A 22,910-nucleotide genomic window follows, 5' to 3' on the forward strand; every position below is an offset into this window, starting at 1 on the left:
ACAAGTTATCACTAACAATTGGTATGTGCCCCGCCTTGTCTTTTGGAATTATTACCGACGACAATTGGTATGTACAGTAGATCCCAAAATCAATCCGGATCATAATGGTTTGATTGTTTAGATCCAAACACCTATTGATTAGGTGCTTGAACTTGCAAAAGTTAAGAAAAATCAAAAGATGAAGATGAAGCTTTTGGTTTGATGATTTACAACAAGTGTTGTATTGATTCCAATCTGACATAAACACTAACAAGCACCTGGAAATTCGGATAAGCACAATCACAAGATCACAAAAGCAACAACACAAGGTTTCACCAAAGAACTAGCCAAAAAGCTTGGGCTAGGGTTTCATATCATTCACTTACATAGAGTCTGACCTGCCAGCGTATTTATAATACGCTGGTAATACGCCAGGTCAGAAATACAAGTTACAAAATATTACAATTTAGACCCCTGGACTTATATAAAGCTACAAAAACATAACTAAAACAATCCAGAACAAGTATCAACGATCTCAAATGACTTAACATGTACCCCCCGCAACGCGGCAGGTACTTCTACTAGTTATAATCTGAGTTACACGTAAAAGTAAGTAGCAAAACACTTACCACAATGTTGAAACATATCATATATAACGGGTCTCACTTCATGGCAAACAATACCACAAAACATGAGGTGGACACCGAATGAGAAAAAATAATTCTTTTGTGGTAAGATTTTGGGGTAAGACTGGAACTCAATTAAACCTAACTGTAGTTAGCAAGATGTGTTTTAATATATATAATACTTTGTTTTAAAAACCTTTCACCAAATTTTACTAATCATGTATGAACTAAAAATGTTATAGTTTGTCTTGTGTTGAATTTTCAAAAAAAAAATATATATATATACTTGCATTACTAACTAGGCTACGATATATGAGTTTTTAGTTGGCATCAAATTGTGGGCGACAAAGTGAATTTATATATAGCTGAAAACAAAACATCTATTTGTATACATTATGATGGTAATGCTAATTTGACAAATACGTCTTATTGCATTTTAAACGTTGATTACTAAATCATTGTTTAAGATGATGTTGTTTTGGTATGATACATATTTAAGATGAAACAAGTTAAAACGATAAGATTATTCTGAAGATAACACTAGATGTGAAGAATGAAGGTAATCCTAACATGTTTTAACATACGTTGATTCAAGTGAATGAACAGGGGGTTACGTGCATTGAATAAACAAAATATTTGCGTGAATCATGCATAACAGAGATGCATGTGATTAACTGATTAAGGATCGAGAAAATATGAGAGGATAGAAAAAAGAGAGTGATGCTATATACGATTATATCGAAGCGAAAAGTTACGAGTGATGCTTATACGAATATACCCTAACCCAGCACTTAATGATTAAACTTCGAAGTGATATATTGTTGACTTGTACAAATGGGCTTTTAGCCCAAACCAAGTAAACCAGACTTACTACCAGAGTACTGGTCTACCAGACAAATAAAAAAAAATTAGAATAATTTGGAAATAAAAAATATGTAGCCCATATTGAATATTATACTAAACAATGTAACAGTACTGGCATTAATCAAGTTTATATTACTATTCATTGCATCAGATGATTGGCTATATGCTTAGTGACCGATTGTGTAGTTTACTCTACTTAAGAATTACCGTTTTTGAAAGAAAGGGATGTTACTTTCGTAAAAAAATCACATATTACCTAACAAAATATTATATTGAGCGATTTTGTCCTGTTTTCTCACTATCAGTACCATGTTGGAAGTATAATAATCTATTTATATTCTCAGTTAATACTTATCTGTCATACCTGACATATGATAATTTAATACTATGTATTCTTTGACACTCTTCGTTGTTAAAAATATATGATTAACATTCAAAACTCCAAATTTTGAATTCACTTCATGTTTTGAAAATATGTACATTGCATTTGTAATTCCAAAGTGTTTGTAGTCTAGCGGTGCAATGGTGGATACATATGTGGATTTAGAAATAGAATTGGAAGAGTATTTGAGTTAGCCGGCAAAAAAAGTAACAAATCACATTTCTCGTTTGTATTAATATATAAGATCAAAACAAAATCTAACAATTATACATAAACTTTAAATCTATGCAACCACTACTACTAAACTACCATGCCAGACATAATAATTTTGTAGTTACAAGAACGTCGTCTTCAGTTATGTCAACAATTATAATTTATGTAATTATTGCTGACATACCTGTCATATTTTATTTTATATTACACGATGATATAGCATCTTTCAAACTTCGATTAATATACACCCAGTCATACTCTTCGTGGCCTTCACCATAAATTCTTCAACACAAATGTATGTGTAATTGTGTATGTATACACACCCGAGTAATTTGTATGATAGGACTAACAGTGAAGACAACTAAGTGGCATTTTAAGAAAATTCTTGAGAAATAAATTATTATTTTCATTTACACTCGATTTTGTCGCATCGCAGGAATCCGCCGACAGTAAAGGACAAAATATTGCCCTGTTTCCAAAATATTGGTAGACAAGGAGTTTTTTTTCCAAAAGGTGTAGTTGATAAAATTATTTATCAAAGTAGGTGTTTTAGAAAGTATTTATCAAAATGGGTGAAATGTTAAATTTTCTTTTATTTTTAAAAAAGTTTATTACATAAATTCTCCATCTACCCTGTTTGAGTATCTATCCACCCATCTCCTCCGCTTGAACTCCGATGAGTTTCTGGCGACCAATTTCCGATCACCACAGAATGAATCTAAACCACTATCAATAAAAATCGATTATCCATGAACCAATTAGTGTTTCTTCTATCATAATTTTCTCATCTAGGATCACAATTCTTGAGATTATAATTTCATGCTATAACGTATGGTTGATATCAATTAAAAATCATCCATTATTCATTTTAACGGATTCCACGTTTGCCGTTAGCATCTCCTTGAAACGTTTAGTGCCAGCGTATTTTCACTGACCGAGCGTCCATCCGGCTCTCGGCGGAGAACACGACTGGTACCAACTAGGCAACTGTGAAGGACTCTTATATGGCTGTTGTTACCAATTCATAGATGGACCTTGCTAAATCATGAGACAAATCAATATTATTTAAGTGTTCATGTGAATCTTTCTAGTGATGTAGGCTGGTAATTAGGGAAGATGATGTGGTGGTGATGAAACAGTGGTTAACCAAGAGAGGTTAATTCACTGGTCTCGTCAAGTAGGGTTAATCTCTTCTTTCCGAGGATCGGTGGCTGGACCATCAGCTGGGCTGTCTCCTGCACAAGGAAAACACACCGTGACTCGTAACAAGGAGGATGGGGTGGGGGGTGCTCCTTGTTACCACTCTCCGGCGTGAGAATCAGTAATTTGCTTGTGAAACAAAGTGTGTGATAGTAGTAGTAGCGAGAGAGTTGTGAAGAGATACCTCAAACCTGGTTTGGGATGGGTATTTATAGCCGAGGAGTGAAGGAGGGTGGTTGAGGGGACAGACTGACGATGTGTCGCCCTTATGCAGGTGTGTCAGGCTTGTCGGTTGTGGAGGTGAAGCCACGTCCTACTGCAGTGTCAGTCTGTTGCTCACGTAAGGGCTAACAGGTGACTGTCATTGGTGCCACTTGCTCTGTGGTGTCAGTCCCACTTGCCTCGTGGGCAGGATGCGGTGCTGCGCCGCATCGTTGCCTGCGGTAACTGCTGTTGTTTTCGCGTTCTCATTCTGACGAAGACAGCGGGATTCGGTGCCAGGCCGTATCGCCACTTGCGGTAACTGTTGCTGTTGTCCAGATCTCTTGTTGTGACGAAAATGTTCATAGGATGCGGTGCTAGGCCGCATCGCTATGTGTACACCCATTTTCATACACAAGGTAAGTCTTGTTCCTATCGCTTGACCGATTGGATTCGACTGCTGTGTTCGCGCGTGCCCGCACGGACACATATAAGTTCTTGCTGGTGGGGGTTTTTTGATAAGGGTAATGGTCACTCGCGGTCATACTGACTCGAGATCTGGGACCATACTCCTTCAGGTGGTTGTTAATTCAAATTCAATAAGAAATATTTAAGTAGTTTATCATCAAGTTCAAGAACTTTAAGCAAGATGGGCATGAATCCCATCTTCAATCCAGTGGCTCCATTTATTCAACCAATAAATCGAATTTGTAATAGCAAAAAAACTCATCAGAATCATGACCAAATGTCGTTCTGTGGTGGTCGCCGGAAAACTCGCCGGAGTTACAGTGGGGAAGCGGGTAGGTAGACAGTCAAATGGGTGAACATAGAAATTTATGTAATTAACTTAAAAAAAAAAGATAAATAAGATTTCACCATTTTGATAAATAGTTTCTAAATCACCTATTTTAATAAATAAGTTTTTCAATTACACCCTTTTTGAAAAAAACTCGTAGATAAGCTTTACTACACAACTTTTTATCGGCACATGTAGAAAATAATATATGTTTTGATACTTTCTTTTAATATGATTAAAGCTAGATTATAACAATTGTGTTTTTAGGTATATTTTAGAATTTAATCATACAAAGTAATTGACTAGCAATTTTTTCATAGTTTTAGGAACATAATATAGAAAGTTAGATGTGTTAAAAAATAAACGCAAAACTCGAATTTTCAAAGTTGGTTTTGAAATAATTTCATTTAGGGGTGTCAATCGTGTTAGATTGATGGAGTGACGGGTATTTTAAGACTCGAACTTGACCCATATTTTTATTCGTTTAAAAGATTTCAACCATGACCTGGGAATACATAAGTTTGGGTCGACCTGAACACGTCATGTTTAACTAGGGATGAGCAAATGGTACTGGTTATCGGTACTGAATTTTCCGAACGAAATATTTTCGGTACCGACTTTTGGTGTTTTTCAGTACCGGTATTTACCAGTTTTTACCTTCAAATATCGGTACCAAACCGTACCGTACCATGTATTCTCAGTACAGGTACCGACACCCATTTTTTGGGATTACGGTACCGGTTAGTGCCGAGCTCATCCCTACGTTTAACTTGAATCTAAACTTTTCATTCAAACCCAGGATAAGCTAGTATGGTAATTTTTTTTTCATATTAATAAACGATGATTTTGTTTTTATCAAAGAAACCGAATTAGACTACACGGGTATTGATTTGTTACCATGGATGAATAACGTCTCATGATCACAATTAGGACCACAGTTTGCTTGTTTAGCGATGTTAAATGATATTTGTACATAGATACTTAGATTTTTTTTATTGAATCGTAACACACTAGTTCTTATGTAATTGTATGGTCGAGTTAATCATAATGGAAGTTGTAGTGGATTACCTAATTGTGTTAGTTCTTTCATAGTTAGCTTAGTTAAGATTATGACAATGGTTGTGATTCTCCATACCAATGCCCCAAATTACAAGTGATGTTTATATGATTATACCTAAGCCCAGCCCCTGATGATCAAAGAGATATAGGCAAAAGATCAAATACAAATAATCTTAACATACTAAACATACAAATTGAAGGAAAACCCAAAAAGACAAGGTGGCATTTTTGTAATTACCACCAACTATCAAAGTTACAACCAAAAATACCTAAAAAAACACAAATTTTTTTTTAACATTTTTTATTAAAAAATCGCTACATTTCGTTAGCAAAAGAATTTTTTTTTTTGGCTGCTACTAAAAGTAGCGATTTTTTAATAAAAAATGTTAAAAAAATAAAACAAAATAATTTGTGTGTGTGTTTTTTTTTTTATTTTTTTAGATTTTTTTAGGTTTTTTGGGGGGTTTAGTTTTTAGCATTTTAGCTTGGGTTGGGGGGGGGGGGGGTTAGGTTTTTTTTAGGTTTTTGGGGGTGGGGGGTTAGGTTTTTTTAGGTTTTTTGGGGGGGGGGGGGGGTTAGGTTTTTTTAGGTTTTTGGGGGGTTGGGGGGGGGGTAGGTTTTTTTTAGGTTTTTGGGGGGTGGGGGGTTTAGGTTTTTTTTGGGGGTGGGGGGAGTGGTTAGGTTTTTTTAGGTATATTTGTAGAGTAACTTTGATAGTTATTGATAATTACAAAAATGCCACCTTGTCTTTTTGAGTTTTCCTTCAATTTGTATGTTTAGTATGTTAAGATTATTTGTACAAGAACTTTACCCAAGAGATATATCGTGCCATCGACCATCGTGGCCTTGTGGGGTTGTGGGGTTGTGGGTAATGAGGTGGGCTTTTTAGCCCAAAACAAATAAACCAAACAAAGAAAAACAATTAGCTTAGCTAGTGCCGTATTTTGGAAATTTAGCATATAGGCTATAGCCCATACAATTGATTAAACAATAAGCTGAATTTAATAATAAACAATTACATATTAGTAGTAGCATTAAGACCGTGTATTGTGGAACCTAACGAGGTGTGGGGCGGGCGAAGAAGGATCTGATCGGTCGGAAATAAGGGTAGGGGGTGTCAATCACCATAACAATAGATTTAGTGACACATACTATTCGTTACATCAAATGATTGACTATATGTTTAGTGACCAATTGTGTAGTTTACTCAACATAAAAGATTATCGTTTTTTTAAAGAAAGAGAGATTACATTCGTAATAAAGCCACATCTGACGTAACATAATCTTAAATTGAGTGATTTTGTCCTGTTTCCCCGTTATCATTACCATGTTGGAAGTATAATAATCTTGCAATTATGACATCTTTGTCTTTATTTATGTTCTCAAACAAAAATTATCTGTTATACCTGACATATGATGATTTAATATTATGTACTCCTTGTAGCTCATCGTTAATAACATATTTGATTAGGAATAGCAATAACTAAAACAAACATCAAGAAAATGATCTACATTATGTTAATTTGACAAAACATCATTTGGATTTCATATGCTTTTAGTTGAGATTTAAAATTCTGAAGCGTTTTACCTATAACAGCATCATACACATTTTTTGATATAAGATCAGCTAGACTTAGCTAGACTTATTTAGGACATGTTTGTCTTTGTATGTATTTAGTTATTAATTATAACTAATATTTGTATTTTATCTGCCATATGGCAACAAAATAGAATTTGTTTCAAAAAGTCATCAATAGTATAATAAGAACAATAAGGGTGTTAGGAGTGGAGTCGGCAAAGGGACTAAGAGTGTAATTCTGAAAAGTTTGGGATTAAAGGTGAAATTGCACCAAACCCCAGGGACTATCCGTGCATTTTACTCTTTTACTTATTAAAAATTTGTTTAATTGTTGGATTGATAAAAAAAATTGTTTAATTGTTGGATTGATAAAAAAAATTGTTTAATTGTTTTATTATGAGTAACTAAAGCGATAGTGATAAAAAGAGTCAATAGGTAATCAATGAAAAGTCTTGACATATTACACTAATTTTGACATATTTAAACTAATTAACATCCAAAATTCCAGATTTAAAAGTGACTAAGAATCCATGCTTTCTATATAAGTGTAGTGTATTGTTACTTCTTCCATTTGTTCCCTAACAATCACATATACTTTTTTATATGAATCCAAATATATTAAAACAAAATTTAATGAATTTACATATATCTACTACTACAAAACTACAAACCAGATATGATAATTTTGTAGTTACAAGAACACTATCTTTAGTTATGTCAACAATTATAATTTACGTAATTATTGCTGACATGACTGACATATTTTAAAGGAATCTTATAGAATGATATAAATTTTCAATGAACTTATTTTATAACACTAATTAGTACGGAAACAAAAATAATTAGATTGTTAATTGCATACCATATGATGAAGCATCTTCCCAAACTTCATTTAATATGCTTTCAAGCATAGTACTCTTCGTGGCCTTCACCAATCACCATATATTCTTCATCACATCCACATATGTGTTTATGTATACATAGATACATATATGTATGTAAAAATTATTACAAATACATAATTTTATACGAGTGACTTTGAACTTCCGTTGTTGAGGGTTCTTCAACGAAGTTTGAATGATAGGAGTGAAGACAACGAAGTGGCATTTAAGAAAATGATTTAGAAGAAAAGTTGATAAAATAAATTATTATTATTTATACACTCGATCTTGTTGCAGAATCCATCCGCCGACGGTAAATGACAAAACATTACCCTGTATGAGGTGAGCTTTTTAGCCCAAAACAAATAAACCAGACAAAGAAATTACAATTAGCTTAGTTAGTGCCGTATTTTGGAAATTTAGCATATAGGCCCATACAATTGATTAAACAATAAGCTGAATTTGATAATAACCAATTACCTATTAGCACCAGCATTAAGACCATGTATCGTCGAACCTGAAGGAGTGTGGGGCGGGCGAAAAAGGTGATTTTGATCGGTCAGGGAACACACAAAATAAGGGGTAGGGGTGTCTATCACCATAACAATAGATTTAGGGACACGTAGGTTACTAATAGATTTAGGGACACAAAATAAGAGGTAGGGGTGTCAATCACCATAAATATAGGTTACTATTCATTGGATCAAATGATTGAGTATACGTTTAGTGACATATTGTGTAGTTTACTCAACATAAAGATTACCTTTTTTTTAAAGAAAGAGAGGGTGTATTCGTAATAAAGTCACATCCGGCGTAACATAATCTTATATTGAGTGATTTTGTCATGTTTCCCGTTAACATTACCATGTTGGAAGTATAATAATTCTTGAAATTACGACATCTTTGTCTTTATTTATGTTCTCAAACAAAACTTATCTGTTACACCTGACATATGATAATTTAATACTATGTACTCCTTGTGATCGTTAATAATATATTTGATTAGGAATAACAATAACTAAAACAAAGATCAAGAAAATGATCTACCTTACGTTAATTTGACAAAACATCATTTGGATTTCATATGCTTTTAGTTGAGATTTAAAATTCTGAAGCGTTTTACTTATAACAGCGTCATATACTTTCATTTAAGATCATCTACACTTCATTAGGACATTTTTGTCTTTGTATGTATTTAGTTATGCATTATAACTAATATTTATATTTCATCATTATTATATTATAATAAAAACAATAATGTGTAACACCCCGAAAATATAAAACTTTATATTAGAATTATAAAGCATAAATAAACAAGAACTAGTTAACTAGGAAAAATTTAACCTAGTTAACTACAAGGCTAACAATAACTTGAAATAGGGTTAAAGAACCAAAACTAAGTGTTAAACAAAAGTGGAGGGACTAAAGTTGTTAAAAATGAATCTTATGTTACTAATAGTAACAAAAACAAAACCAAACACCCCATTTGGGGGTCCTGGTCGATCAAGAACAAGCAGGGGAAAGTTTCCCCACCTTCAAACCCTAATATCCAGAAATCTCTTAAATTGGAGGTGCAAATCCAATCCAAAACGAAATCCGAGCTTAGAATTGTGATCCTCATTGCAAGAGGATTAAGAGGTATGTAAAATTTGATGAGAATTCTCTACTTGAAATCCTTATGAATTTAAGAAATCTGAAATTCGTTGATGCATGATAGTAATTTAGTTAGATTAATGATGATATAGTGTCAAGGAGTAAAACCTAGACAACTACATGTGAATTCATGCCCAAATTCAGGAAATTCCATGAACCCATTGAAGCTAGGTTATGGGTTTTATAAGATGATGATGAACACTAGGATTTTGAATAATAATTCTAGTATAATTTAATCATAGGAAGTAATTCCTGTAATATTGATGCTAAGATATGTGTAAGGTTTACTAATTAAAGTGAAATTTGAGGTTAATTGAAAGTCATGAACTTGGTAATGATTGTAGAAAAATCTGACCCATTAGGTGTTCGTTGAAATGCCTAAGTGAGGATTTTTATGTTAAATTTGGTGGAAACGCAGATTTTGATCATGTCTCATAAATGATGTGAATATAGTCATGAAAAGAATTCTAAACAAGTTAAAAACTGAATTTTCTAGGCAAAGAGTCCGGATCATCAAGCGGACAAGCCGGAGGGAATTCACGGGGAAAAAGTGTGCTCTAAAGGTACGAAATTTATCGTTTCGTTTCATTATGTTAAATTGTTAGTTTTGTGTCGACATTTTGAACATGATAATCAAGATTTCTAATGTGTCATGAATATGACTAGTATCTTAAACAAGTAAAACGGGTCAAGTAAGTGATAAACACGGATTTCGAATGCCCTTAATGGTGCTTAATTCAGCATCCAAACGGGTCAAAACAAGTCTTGTAGTAATCATTAAGCTAGACACTATTGCTTAAAGCATGGTTATAATCATTTTTTAAGCCGTATGTTGGACACGCTAAATTAGTTGCGAAATCTAACTCCTAATACAGGAGTTAAGATTTTGATTTGGTAAACATGTCAAGTATTATAGTTTGACAAACACGAAGCTTGGATTTGAACATGTAGAATTTTGCGTAACCAATCCCTCATGGGGAAAGCATAACATGATAGCGGGTAACTACCGGAACATGAGTAATTAACCTTGGTTAGGTGATGGACATGTTTCAAGACTAAATTCTGCAAAAAGGGGAATAGAATGACAAAAACAACAAAGCAAGAAAACATGTACAGAGACCACCGTAAGTTACGGTGGTACCGTAACTTACGGTGGCTACCAAGTTGCTACGGTGGGAACTATCTGCCTTACGGCAGATCATAAACTTCCAGGGGCCACCGTAACTTACGGTGGCTACCGTAAGTTACGGTAGCGCCCAGTTTTAATGTGACTTTATTTTCAAAATTTGATTCCTTGAATATGTTTTCGGGTTCAGTTTCGATCATAATAAGTTTCAAGGATCATAAAATTAATGCTTGACTAAAATGTTCAGTTTTTCAGGTATTCAAGTAGAAGGATGATGATCAAGCATAAGTATCCGAACCGAACACTCAAACAAACGCTTTCGTACTTGATATTTGGTTTTTTAAAACTATGTAAAAAAAAATTGTAGTTCCTGTTTTGTATATGTTTTCGTAGGATTAACATGTTGATGTATTATCTAGTTAACATTTCAAGTCTTGAAAGTTTTTGTAAACTCCAAATTTGGTATAAAATGCAAGGTCTTATGTATTATATGCATGAAAAAAGAGTGGGTAAGCTCACTCAAACATAAGAAATGCATGAAACAAGAATGATTGAATCAAGTTATGAACTTGATTGAATCAAAACAAGTAAAGCATATGTTATAAATGAAATGTTTAACAGTATATGTAAACTTTTCAGTATTTAAAGATGGCGGATGGAGGTGATGACGATGCGGTGCCAAGAGTCACCGAACAAATGAGAGTAGTGATTGCCGAAGAGGTTGGAAAGGCGATTGAAAACAGTTTGTCGGGCTTTATTGATAAAATTCAAAATACAGTTTTATCATTAGTAGAGGAGAGAATCAAGAAGTTAGAGGATAATACAAATCTAGCAAAGGAAAAACCTGGAGGACGAAAGCCTTGTTCATACAAGGAATTCATGGCATGTAAACCACCCATATATAATGGAGAGGTTGATCCAATTGTGTGCCAACGATGGCTAAGCGACATCGAAGGGGTATTCGAGAGAACTCATTGTGATGAAGATGACTACGTAGCCTATGGTACGGGTCAATTAAGAGGTGAAGCGAAAGACTGGTGGGATAACAATAAGAAAGAAATTGGAAGTGAAACGGCTAAGGCCATGTCATGGGAGGAGTTTAAGACATCGTTCCTTAAACACCATAGTCCTAAAGCGGTCATAAATCGAATTAAGGAAGAGTTCATGCAACTCAGACACAAGGGCGAATCCATAGACAAGATCACGAGGATGTTTATGGACAAGATGAAGTTCTGTGATGATTTGATAACAAATGAAGAACAAAAGGTCTACTACTACCATAACATGCTGAGTGCGGAGTATGGAGAATTTATAACCCTTCAAAGTACGAGACCCTTACCGAGATCGTCAATGCTGCTCGGGAAAGGGAGATCGAACTGAAAAAGAGCATAGAACGGGGTGAACGAAGGGCACAAGATGTGAATCCAAGCCCTAACAAGAAAGCACGAATGAATGAAACAGCGAAGAAATCGGATACAAAAGGTAGTACACCAAGTTGTAAAATTTGTGGGAAGAATCATAAGGGCGAATGTCGCTTCAAAGATAAGCCTTGTCCCATATGCCGAAAAACGGGACACATGGCAATATCATGTCCGGAGAAAGTGACTGTCTGTTACAACTGTTATCGAACGGGTCACAAAAGATTGGAATGCCCAGAACTGGTTGGAAAGAAAGATGGGCAAGACTCGAAAGGTGAAGCCCCGAAGGCAAAAGCAAGATCTTTCCAATTGACCGCTGCTGAAGCAAAGGTCGAACCTGACGTAGTCTCAGGTATATTTACTGTAAACTCAATTCCTGCGCGTGTGTTATTTGATACGGGTGCGAATAAATCCTTTGTTTCATATGGATTTATTCGGCATCCTTCATTTGTTCTAACAAAATTACCTATGCCTTTAGAAGTAGAGATGGGTAATAACAAAAGCTTTATTGTTTGTGATGTATGTGAAAACTGTAAAATGAACATTGATGATGAAGTATACACAATAGACTTGATTCCGATGTCGATGGGAGAATTCCAAGTGATAGTGGGGATGGATTGGTTATCCCGTTACCACGCGAAGGTGGTTTGTTTCCGAAAGGAAATAAAACTGACGTCTCCTAGCGGAAAGCAAGTTACGATATACGGTGAAAAAGGAGGTAACCCGGTGATATGCTCAATGCTAGAAGCCCATAAACTTATGAAACATGGATGCAAGGCTTATATGGTATATGCAAGCGAAACGGAAAAAGAACCCCTCAAAATTGGAAATGTACCAGTGGTACGTGATTATGAAGATGTGTTCCCGGAAGAACTGCCGGGGATACCACCAGAACGAGAGGTAGAGTTCGGAATCGAGTTGATTCCGGGCGCAAAACCCGTGGCCAAGGCGCCGTATCGACTTGCGCCGTCGGAGTTACAAGAATTGATGTCTCAAATCCAGGAATTTCTCGACAAGGGATTTATCCGACCGAGTGTGTCTCCGTGGGGCGCACCAGTCTTATTCGTGAAAAAGAAGGATGGCAGTATGCGCATGTGTATCGATTACCGAGAGTTAAACAAACTCACGGTGAAGAATCGATACCCACTCCTAAGAATTGATGATTTGTTCGACCAGCTACAGGGGGCAAGTTGTTTTTCCAAGATAGATCTTAGGTCGGGTTATCACCAATTGAAAGTCAAAGAGGAAGACGTACCGAAGACAGCATTTCGTACGCGATACGGGCATTATGAATTCCTTGTAATGCCCTTTGGGTTGACTAATGCACCCGCGACTTTCATGGATCTCATGAACCGGGTTTGCAAACCCATGCTAGATAAATCGGTAATTGTATTTATCGATGACATATTAGTATACTCGAAGAATGAAGCTGAGCACGTGTGTCATTTGCAAGAAATATTAGAGACACTCAGACGAGAAAAGTTGTATGCAAAATTCTCTAAGTGCGCCTTCTGGCTAAGAGAGGTGCAGTTTCTTGGGCATATCATTAGTACCGATGGAGTACTAGTGGATCCGTCAAAGGTAGAAGCTGTGTCAAAATGGAACCCTCCAAGAAACCCTCGGAAATCCGAAGCTTTTTAGGGCTCGCGGGATATTATCAGAGATTCATACAGGATTTCTCCAAAATTGCCTTGCCATTGACTAAATTGACTCACAAGGAGGAAAAGTTCGTATGGGGCGTTAAGCAAGAGGAAGCCTTCCAAACGCTCAAAGAAAGGTTGACCCACGCTCCGGTGTTAACATTACCGGAAGGGACTGATGACATGGTGGTTTACTCGGATGCTTCTCATTCGGGGCTCGGATGTGTTTTGATGCAACGAGGCAAGGTCATCGCCTATGCCTCGAGGCAATTGAAGATTCATGAAAAGAAATACCCGGTTCACGACTTGGAATTGGCGGCGGTGGTGTTTGCCTTAAAGATATGGAGGCATTACTTGTATGGGGTAAAATTTACGATCTTTACCAACCATAAAAGCTTGAAATATTTATTCGATCAGAAGGAAATAAACATGAGGCAAAGGCGGTGGTTGGAAACGGTCAAGGATTTTGACTGTGAAATACATTACCACCCCGGGAAGGCCAATGTAGTGGCTGATGCGTTGAGCCGCAAAGCAGATTATACCCCGATACGGGTACGATCATTGCAACTCATTGTGACTTCGAGCTTACTAGAACGAATTCGAGAAGCACAAGATGAAGCTGTAAAGACGGAAAATTTGAAAAAGGAAAGGATTATCGGCCAAGTTAAAGACCTCAAGATAGGCAGTCACGGCTTGAAGACTCGTTTCAATAGAATTTGGGTCCCTAACACATGTGGAGTTAAAAAGCTTCTACTTGATGAAGCTCATAAATCCCGTTATTCCATTCATCCGGGAGCGACCAAGATGTATAATGACTTGAAACAAAACTATTGGTGGCCCGGAATGAAGCGAGACACCGCGAGATACGTGGAAAAGTGTTTGACATGCCTACAAGTCAAGGCGGAACACCAAAAGCCATACGGTAAACTCCAACCGTTAGAAATCCCAGTTTGGAAATGGGAACAAATTACAATGGACCTATTGACCAAACTGCCTAAAACAAGCCGTGGTTTTGATGCTATATGGGTAGTCGTGGATAGGTTGACTAAGAGTGCTCACTTCATCCCGATTCGTGAGACCTATACGTCTGAGAAGATGTCGGAAGTGTACACCAATGAAATCATAGCACGACATGGGGTACCGATATCCATTGTGTCAGACAGAGATACTCGGTTTACTTTGAAATTTTGGCGTGAATTCCAAGAACAAATGGGGACTAAATTGTTCCTTAGCACTGCTTACCATCCACAAACGGATGGGCAGAGTGAAAGAACAATACAAACGTTGGGAGATATGTTGTGGGCTTGCATTATTGACTTCGGAGGTAGTTGGGACGTCCATCTACCCTTGGTCGAATTTGCATATAACAATAGCTATCACACGAGTATTAAGATAGCCCCGTATGAACTGTTATATGGCAGAAAGTGTCGAACTCCGGTATGTTGGGGAGAAGTTGGTCCACGAGGGCTAGCACCTACCGATATAATCCGAACTACGAATGAGAAAATCGACATAGTTTGGGCACACTTGAAAGCGGCTCAAGACCGGCAAAAGGCGTATGCGGATAAAAGGAATAGACCAATTGAATTTCAGGTTGGCGACATGGTTATGCTAAAAGTTTCCCCATGGAAGGGCATTATTAGATTTAGAAAAAAAGGGGAAAACTAAGCTCAAGATTTATTGGGCCATTTAGAATCACTGAACGGGTTGGTAAAGTAGCCTATCGTCTTGAATTACCCGAAGAGTTGGGTGGGATTCATAGCACATTCCACGTGTCACATCTCCGAAAATGTTTGGCCGATGAAACTGCTCATATCCACTACGATGATATCGAGGTGGATAACAACCTCAACTATGCAGTAAAACCAATTGCGATTTTAGATCGTAAAGAGAAAAATTTGAGGAACAAGGTAATTAATCAAGTCAAGGTCAAATGGGAGCACAAAAAGGGGTCAGACACTACGTGGGAGTCCGAAGAGGAGATGCGACGTCTCCACCCTACAATATTTGGTACGTACTTCGGTTTCGGGGACGAAACCCTTTTTAAAGGGGGTGGACTTGTAACACCCCGAAAATATAAAACTTTATATTAGAATTATAAAGCATAAATAAACAAGAACTAGTTAACTAGGAAAAATTTAACCTAGTTAACTACAAGGCTAACAATAACTTGAAATAGGGTTAAAGAACCAAAACTAAGTGTTAAACAAAAGTGGAGGGACCAAAGTTGTTAAAAATGAATCTTATGTTACTAATAGTAACAAAAACAAAACCAAACACCCCATTTGGGGGTCCTGGTCGATCAAGAACAAGCAGGGGAAAGTTTCCCCACCTTCAAACCCTAATATCCACAAATCTCTTAAATTGGAGGTGCAAATCCAATCCAAAACGAAATCCGAGCTTAGAATTGTGATCCTCATTGCAAGAGGATTAAGAGGTATGTAAAATTTGATGAGAATTCTCTACTTGAAATCCTCATGAATTTAAGAAATCTGAAATTCGTTGATGCATGATAGTAATTTAGTTAGATTAATGATGATATAGTGTCAAAGAGTAAAACCTAGACAACTACATGTGAATTCATGCCCAAATTCAGGAAATTCCATGAACCCATTGAAGCTAGGTTATGGGTTTTATAAGATGATGATGAACACTAGGATTTTGAATAATAATTCTAGTATAATTTAATCATAGGAAGTAATTCCTGTAATATTGATGCTAAGATATGTGTAAGGTTTACTAATTAAAGTGAAATTTGAGGTTAAATTGCAAGTCATGAACTTGGTAATGTTTGTAGAAAAATCTGACCCATTAGGTGTTCGTTGAAATGCCTAAGTGAGGATTTTTATGTTAAATTTGGTGGAAACGCAGATTTTGATCATGTCTCATAAATGATGTGAATATAGTAATGAAAAGAATTCTAAACAAGTTAAAAACTGAATTTTCTAGGCAAAGAGTCCGGATCATCAAGCGGACAAGCCGGAGGGAATTCACGGGGAAAAAGTGTGCTCTAAAGGTACGAAATTTATTGTTTCGTTTCATTATGTTAAATTGTTAGTTTTGTGTCGACATTTTGAACATGATAATCAAGATTTCTAATGTGTCATGAATATGACTAGTATCTTAAACAAGTAAAACGGGTCAAGCAAGTGATAAACACGGATTTCGAATGCCCTTAATGGTGCTTAATTCAGCATCCAAACGGGTCAAAACAAGTCTTGTAGTAATCATGAAGCTAGACACTATTGCTTAAAGCATGGTTATAATCATTGTTTAAGCCGTATGTTGGACACGCTAAATTAGTTGCGAAATCTAACTCCTAATACAGGAGTTAAGATTTTGATTTGGTAAACATGTCAAGTATTATAGTTTGACAAACACGAAGCTTGGATTTGAACATGTAGAATTTTGCGTAAGCAATCCCTCATGGGGAAAGCGTAACATGATAGCGGGTAACTACCGGAACATGAGTAATTAACCTTGGTTAGGTGATGGACATGTTTCAAGACTAAATTCTGCAAAAAAAGGAATAGAATGACAAAAACAACAAAGCAAGAAAACATGTACAGAGACCACCGTAAGTTACGGTGGTACCGTAACTTACGGTGGCTACCAAGTTGCTACGGTGGGAACTATCTGCATTACGGCAGATCATAAACTTCCAGGGGCCATCGTAACTTACGGTGGCTACCGTAAGTTACGGTAGCGCCCAGTTTTAATGTGACTTTATTTTCAAAATTTGATTCCTTGAATATGTTTTCGGGTTCAGTTTCGATCATAATAAGTTTCAAGGATCATAAAATTAATGTTTGACTAAAATGTTCAGTTTTTCAGGTATTCAAGTAGAAGGATGATGATCAAGCATAAGTATCCGAACCGAACACTCAAACAAACGCTTCCGCACTTGATATTTGGTTTTTTTAAAACTATGTAAAAAAAATTGTAGATCCTGTTTTGTATATGTTTTCGTAGGATTAACATGTTGATGTATTATCTAGTTAACATTTCAAGTCTTGAAAGTTTTTGTAAACTCCAAATTTGGTATAAAATGCAAGGTCTTATGTATTATAATCTGGGTCTTACATAATGACTAAACATTAAAACAAATAATAATGATGCAGATTATGTTAATTTGACCAATCATCCTTTTAGTTCACTTGTATATACTTTAAGGTTTTACTTAAAAAAATATGTTTATTAATAGATTATAACTAACTAAAGCGATAGTATACAAGTGTTTAGTATATATGCATACTGTATTGTTACTTCTTGCATCTGTTGCCTAAAAGTCATATATATGTTTGGTATGAATCGATACAAGATCAAAACAAAAATAAAGGAATACATATATACTTTAATATTTTTTATTTTACCACTACTAGTAAACTACAAACCAGACATGATAATTTTGTAGTTAAAAGAATATTGTCTTTAGTTACGTTAACAATTATAATTTACGTAATTATTGCTAACATAACTGACATATTTTAATCTAGTATCATAAGATGATATACTTTTTCAGTTAACTTATTATAGAGTTAATTACACAAATGGACCATGTGGTTTATAGCTAGTTTCACCTTTAGGTGCTAACTTTTTTTTAACTGGTTCATGTTTCATGGTTTCAATTTTGTAACATTTTCAGGTACTAACACCAAACTTAGTTAGTTTTTATTTTAAATTTCAGTAAAATGACTAAAATACCCTTCAATTTTAAGAGGACCATTTATGTCAGTACTCTATTTTTAATTCAAAGAACCATTTATGACATTACTCTATTTTTTAGTTTTTAGAACGAATATGTGACTAAGCTATTTATATTTTTTATAATTTTCGTTAACTTATAAAAGATTAAATGCGTGATTGTGTTTAATTTTTTTTTGTCATTCTTATTTTGTTGAAAACAGCGTTATATTCGAAAAATAATATTTCTTTTCAATTGTAATCGATAGCGATAATCAGTACCGTGACGAATCAAATTGATACCAACCGAATAACATCAGTTCATGGCTTTATTTTTGAGGTCACGTCATACAAATATGGTTCTTTTACACAAATAGTTTTGAATATTATCAATGCTCTTGCCGTAACACGTCCTGAACTTGCTTCTATAAAATAAAATTAATTACATTTTTTACTATATTTTGATTTCTCATTCTAAAATCCTCCTGATATATGAATTATGAACACTATGAAGAATAATAAATCCAGATATTAATTCATGTTAATCAACTCTGACGCATAATATTTCAGTTTTCAGTTTTCAAATTAAATGAATCGATTTATGCAATGAAACTACAGGCGTGTTCGAATTCTAACCGATTGAATTACAACACAAAATCATGAGCTAAAAGCCTAAAATAAAGATTCAAACAGTTGAATACTAAACTCGAATATCAAATATTAATCAGCTTAATCGCATACTCGTTCTAATAACTAAAAATAGAGTAATGACACAAATGATCTTTGGAATTAAAAATAGAGTAATGACATATATGTTCCATTTAAAATGGAAGGGTATTTTAGTTATTTTACTGAAATTTACCATTAAAATTAACTAAGTTTGGTGTTAGCATCCAAAGATGTTACGAAATTAAAACTATGAAACATGAATCTGTTAAAAAAAAATTAGGACCCAAAGACAAAACTAGCTATAAAGCATAAGGTCCATCTGTATAATTAACTCCTTATTTTATAACATTAATTAGTTCCGAAACATAAATAGTTATATTATTTTTGCATACCAAAGCATCTTCCCAAACTTGATTTAATATGCTTTAAAGCATTGTACCCTTCGTGGCCTCCACAATCCACATTGAGGGAACTAATCCATTAAATCAGGGATATCCTAATTTTTTTTACAATGCAATCATACAATCTTAGAAAAACGACAATAAATAAATAAAGTAAAACAAATACATAATAGATTTGTCCTCTTCTTTTTTCATAGCTTGAAATCACTCCATCACATCGTCGTCTTTTACCTTATGAAAAAAATCATTTTCGACCGCACAAACCATGACATTGTTCAAATGGATTATTGTATTATTTTGGCATTATTAGTTATTACAATTTCGGTTTAATTATCATAAAACTAATTATTTGGGCTTAGTTACTAAAGGTTTTGGGCTTAATGAATAATATCAAGTTTCATAATCTTCTCTTAGGTGTATCCTCGTATATGTTTAGGGGTATCTTGTGTATAAAAACCGAAAAAATATTACACTGCGAATGCGAATACGGGGTTGAGCCGTAGCCCGTGCTACGGCTAAGTATACATTGGTTCCGCCCCTGGGCGTCCACCAATCACCATATATTCTTCATCACACCCGCATATGTGTGTAAAAATATCACAAATCCATTATATGTATACGAGTGATTTTGAACTTCCGTTATTAAGTAGGGATGAGTTTGATATAGGTATTGATATTGAAAAAATATCGATCTCAAAAATTGTCAAAATTAGGTATGGGTACCGGTACTAAAAATAATAACAATAATGCAGATATTGTTAATTTGACCAATCATCCTTTTAGTTCATTTGTATAAACTTTAACCTTTTACTTATTAAAAATTTGTTTAATTGTTTGATTTATAAAAAAAGAAGGCAAATTGGATTTAAATAATCCCAACTCACTGTTATTGGCCAGTAATAATCCCAACTCATTTAATCATCAATAATAATCCGAACTATTCACTTTTGTTTGTAAAATACTCCCAGTTAAAAAAACACTAACTAGGTTAAAAAATTGCTGATGTGGCTTGCCACGTCACCTGCCACATCAGCTGCCACGTCATCAAAATATGCCACGTAGACTGCCACATCAGCTGCCACGTCATCAAAATATGCCACGTGGCAAGCCACATCAGCAATTTTTTAACCTAGTTAGTGTTTTTTTAAATGGGAGTATTTTACAAACAAAAGTGAATAGTTCGGATTATTATTGGTGATTAAATGAGTTGGGATTATTATTGGCCAATAACAGTGTTTTGGGATTATTTAAATCCAATTTGCCAAAAAAAATTGTTTAATTGTTGGATTTATGAGTAACTAAAGCGACAGTGATAAAAGAGCGAATAGGTAATTAATGAAAAGTCTTTAACACATACTTACACTAATTAACATTCAAAATTCCAGATTTTAAAATTGAAGAATTCATACTTTGTATATAAGTGTACAGTATTGTTACTTCTTCCATTTGTTCCCTAACTAGTGAATGCCACCGTCCGCGTTGCGAGGCGATAGCCGAATAATTCTCAATCAATTAAAAAAAGACTATTATAGTTTTCTTAGGGAAAAAAAAACTAAAACGATGACAAAACCGTAGTTCTAAGCTCAGGGCAAAACTGTAGTTTGTAAGGATTAATGAGCGACTTTTAGGAAGCTCTTTGACACGGGAAAAAATTAAATCCAGTCAACTAATAAAAAAAACACTTTTATAGTTTTGCTAAAAAACTAAAACGATAGCAATACTGTAATTTGAACTGAGGGCAAAGTTGTATTTGTTGACTTGGGTAAAATCGTAATTTGGCAAAAGTTAAAGTGATGACAATACTATAAATTTGAACCAGAGACAAAATCGTAATATAACTTTGCACTAAGGACAAAATCGTAATTTTAAGCTGGGGAAAAAACTATATTTTTAGTTTGAACTGGGGCAAGATCAAAATTTTGAACTGAGGGTAAAATCGTAATTTTGAATAGGGGCAAAAGCATAGTTTTATTTTGAACCGGGCAAAAACATAATTTTAAACTGAAGACGAAAGCATAATCTTTGAAATGGGGCGAAAATGCAAAGTCGTCATTCTTAGTTTGGGGCAAAAGTAAAAATTTATTTTGAACTGGGGTCAAAATTGTAATTGTAATATGGGGATAAAATCATAATTTTGAACCGATGGCAAAATCGTAATTTTGAGCGAGTGATAAAAATATAATTTTATTTTAAGCTAAAGGCAAAAACGTAATTTTATTTTAAATTAAGGATGAAACCGTAATTTTAAAACGAATATAAAACAATAAAATTGTTGGTCGAATAGGGAAGTGGCACGCAGCTGCGTGCCACTATTCCCCAACTTGAGTTTTGTCAATTTCAGTCGATAGGATGGAGCGAATGGTATAAATTTGTAATTATGTAACTTTGTTTTGTTGTTTGTTGGTTGCCGGCCCGGTCTTCCACGCAAATAAATATATAATTTTTTATATTTGGATTCAATAACTAACGTTAAATCAAAGATAATAGATCCATCATGAATGCTCTTACCAGTTTTCTCCATAATCATGTGTTTGAAAAAGTAAGCTCATACGATTATCATACAAAACATATAATAAAAAAAACAGAACATAATTAAATTATGCATATTAGTTAAAACAATATATAAATATAACTATATATATATGAAATGAACTATTGATATAAAAAAATTAACAAAAAACTAATTTTAACTGTATCAAAATGTTGGTGTTGGATAAAACTTTGTCATTTAATCTTTCTAAGTGGTGAAAATCTAGTGTTAAGAAAAATAAATGTATTATGTGAAAATGAAATTGAGTATGGAATAAGATGAACCGAGTAATATAATCGACAAAGAAATTAAATGAATCATTACTATTACATGATCTTCTTTGGTTATCAAGTGAGAATGAAATAAATTATTACCTTGTGTTGTTTGGTTAGCAAGAAAAGACGAAGGAATAAAATGGGCGGTGGGTGGCGGCGGCGGCGGAGGGTGGCAACAATGATGGTTGGTGGCGAATGGTGGCAGGTGGTGGCGGTGGAGGTGGCTTTGGCGAATGGTAGCGGCGGTGGCATTGGTGAGTGGTAGTGGTGATGGGTGGCGGTGGTCGACAGTGGCGGCGGCGGCAACGGGCGGTGGCGGCAACGCCCGGTGGTGGTGATGAAGATGATAGAGGGAATGGAATAAAAAAAACAAGGGTGTGGATTGAATGAATTTGAAGTTTTTACATATCAAAGGTGATTCCATTAATTTGACCAACCAAGCATGTTTTTTTCATTCTCTCATAATAATCCATTCTATTATGCCTCTCATTCTACATATCAACCGTACAAAGTTTATGAATTTTCAGTTAGAAATATACATTTATAGTCCTGAGATGTTGGTCCAGTAGAGACGCAGATTCGTTCCCGCTTAAGCCATTTTCGAGGGACATCTTTGTGAAGGGATGAATCAGGGCTTTAATCCCGGGTTCGAACCTGACGGGAGGCGAGGGTTTATGGATTCCATCTGGTTCTCGCACATCAGAGGGGCATGGTCTCATGAGAATCGAGGAGTCG

The 22,910-nt window shown here is 35.0% G+C and overlaps 2 long non-coding RNA genes across 2 annotated transcripts; both read left to right on the forward strand.

Moving 5' to 3' along the window:
* Nucleotides 1-9,958: 9,958 nt before the first annotated feature.
* LOC110905788 lies at nt 9,959-11,045 on the forward strand. Its single transcript, XR_002573414.1, has 2 exons — nt 9,959-9,996; nt 10,807-11,045. It is a non-coding gene; the product is annotated as an uncharacterized LOC110905788 (long non-coding RNA).
* A 4,881-nt stretch (nt 11,046-15,926) lies between these two features.
* LOC110905787 lies at nt 15,927-17,682 on the forward strand. Its single transcript, XR_002573413.2, has 3 exons — nt 15,927-16,054; nt 16,567-16,633; nt 17,444-17,682. It is a non-coding gene; the product is annotated as an uncharacterized LOC110905787 (long non-coding RNA).
* The last annotated feature ends 5,228 nt before the right edge of the window (nt 17,683-22,910 follow it).

This window comes from Helianthus annuus, chromosome 14 (genome assembly GCF_002127325.2).
Source record: "Helianthus annuus cultivar XRQ/B chromosome 14, HanXRQr2.0-SUNRISE, whole genome shotgun sequence".
Classification (NCBI taxonomy): Eukaryota; Viridiplantae; Streptophyta; class Magnoliopsida; order Asterales; family Asteraceae; genus Helianthus; species Helianthus annuus.